Raw genomic sequence first — 2,230 nt, 5'->3', positions numbered from 1 at the left:
CATTTCAAACATTTTGACAGAGATCACTTCAGCAATATTTATGAACCCTACAATTTCATTAATTTTTCATGTCCTCTGTCTCTTAACCTTTGGCATTCCACTGCCTTTCAAATAAACCACTCAGTAACAAATATTTCCCTACACATATACTCTTTAAGTGTGTATTTATAATCTGAAATTGTTTTCTAGTTTTATTGTTCCCTTTTTTAACTTGTTCAGTCTTAGTAGTTTTTAATGTATTGTTTGAAAACAAGAACCTCTGGATTAAGGTCAGTTCTTACGGATGGTAAGAACTGCTAGCATGTTGGAAAAAGGTCTTAAGCCAACCGCCCAACGTGGGGCTCGAACCCACGACCCTGGGATTAAGAGTCCCATGCTCTACCGACTGAGCTAGCCGGGCAGTCGCAGAGTTAGGTTTTTCTTCGGTCCTTTCAAAAATATCAAGATTATTTTAACCTGTTTCAAGACATATTTTGCGTTTAATTTGTTTTTTTCATAAATTTTTCGGTGAAGTTTTCTTTTCTTTTTTTTTTTAAACTACTCTCAAAACCGTGTTTCATTTCTGATTGTGTGCACGGAAACTTTTACTATTTAAAAAAGTATATAAACGGCCCTCTAGCGGTCAGCGATGGAGGGGACTGATGCAAACGACCCCGAAGCGGAAGTGAGCGTAGGGTGTCTGATGTTTATCCCGGGGATCTCTGCTGGCAGACCGCTCACCCCTGCAGCTCGGGGACCCAGAATGTCCTCGACACCTCCGTGGCCAGACACAAGAGCTGGCTCGGAGGAACGTCCTGCGTACCTTCCAGAGAAAATCAGAAAAAAAGCACAGCAGTAGAGTGGGCTGGCCTCTCACGGCCCCCCGTGGCTTTGAGGTATCTGTGGCACGAAGGTGGTTCAACAAACTATGCCCCATTGTTCACATAATAGACGATGTAAAAGCTAACGTAGTCTCAGAAATTAATTGAATTAGTTATGGCGTTTGCTCACACACAACTAAAAGGTGAAGACATTTGTCCTTCAGTATGATAGCACCTCTGTGTGGGAAGGGCCCATTACTGCAAACCTCTCCCCACTAAAACGAAAAGAATTAAAGATTTATTCTGCTTTTCTAGTAGTACCCAGAGTCCCAGTTGATGAGGGAGTGCTCTTCTTTCTAGGGTAGGGAGAAAATGTAGGATTAGAAAAAGCAGAAATCTGCAAACCCTTGTAAAGGTTTATCCATCAAGGTTACATGGTTGGGTCTACATGGGTTACCTTCTAGAGGCAGGGGGGCCAATCTAATTGTTAACATGGAGATATCAGACTGTCACCACTCTGAGAAAGTAATCTTGAGTTTTGCTAGTGGTCTACTAACCTTCAGCAAGATTGTGTCTTCAGTGGTGATATAATCTGAAGGACACAAGATCAATGGTAATTATTTATTCTAGCCAAAAAATGTTTTACCTGGATCTATCAACCCCAGCTTCCCAGGTGGCTCAGTGGGTAAAGAATCTGCCTGCAATGCAGAAGAAGCAGGATGGGGAGGGGCATGGTTCGATCTGTGGATTTGAAAGATCCCCTGGAGAAGAGCTTGGCAACCCATTTCAGTATTCTTGCCTGGAGAATCCCATGGACAGAGGAGCCTGCTGGGCTACAGGCCTTAGGGTTACAAACAGTTGGACACAACTGAAGCGACTGAGCACACAGGCACATCAACCGTTAGATATTAATTCCAATTTACAGGAAATAAAGAGAGTTGAGGAACCAGACAAATGACAGCATAAAGAAACAGAAGCACAAAATCAGAAAGTGGGAAATTTCCCATAACAACCCGCCTGGTGTGTTCAACAAGTAAGTGTTGTATTTTTAAAAATGACTTTTGCTATGTTAAAAGAGATACAGTGGCTACAAATAATCAGAGGCAATAGGTAATTCTGGATTGGGTACCATCCTGTACTGTGTATGTGTTTCATTTTTTTAATTATAGTAAAATAAACATAAAATTACTATTTTAACCATTTTTAAATGTACAGTTCAGTGGCATTCATATATTCACATTGTTGTGCAACCATCACCACCATCCTACTCCAGGACTATTTCATCTTCCCAGATTGAAACTCTGTCCCCATTAAACAATTCCCCATTCTTCCCTCAGCCCCTGGTAACCACCATTCTACTTTTTGTCTCTATAATTTTTTTTCTTTTATTTTGACTGCGATGGGTCTTGGTTGCAGCACATGGGATCTTC

The 2,230-nt window shown here is 41.3% G+C and overlaps 1 non-coding gene across 1 annotated transcript; it reads right to left on the bottom strand.

Annotated features, from left to right (window-relative positions):
• Positions 1–327: 327 nt before the first annotated feature.
• TRNAK-CUU lies at positions 328–400 on the bottom strand. The gene has a single exon. It is a non-coding gene; the product is annotated as a tRNA-Lys (tRNA).
• Between the last annotated feature and the right edge of the window lie 1,830 nt (positions 401–2,230).

This window comes from Cervus canadensis, chromosome 17 (assembly GCF_019320065.1).
Source record: "Cervus canadensis isolate Bull #8, Minnesota chromosome 17, ASM1932006v1, whole genome shotgun sequence".
NCBI classification, from domain to species: Eukaryota; Metazoa; Chordata; class Mammalia; order Artiodactyla; family Cervidae; genus Cervus; species Cervus canadensis.
The sequence above is the reverse complement of the archived record's forward strand: the minus strand, read 5'-3'. Positions and strand labels throughout refer to the sequence as shown.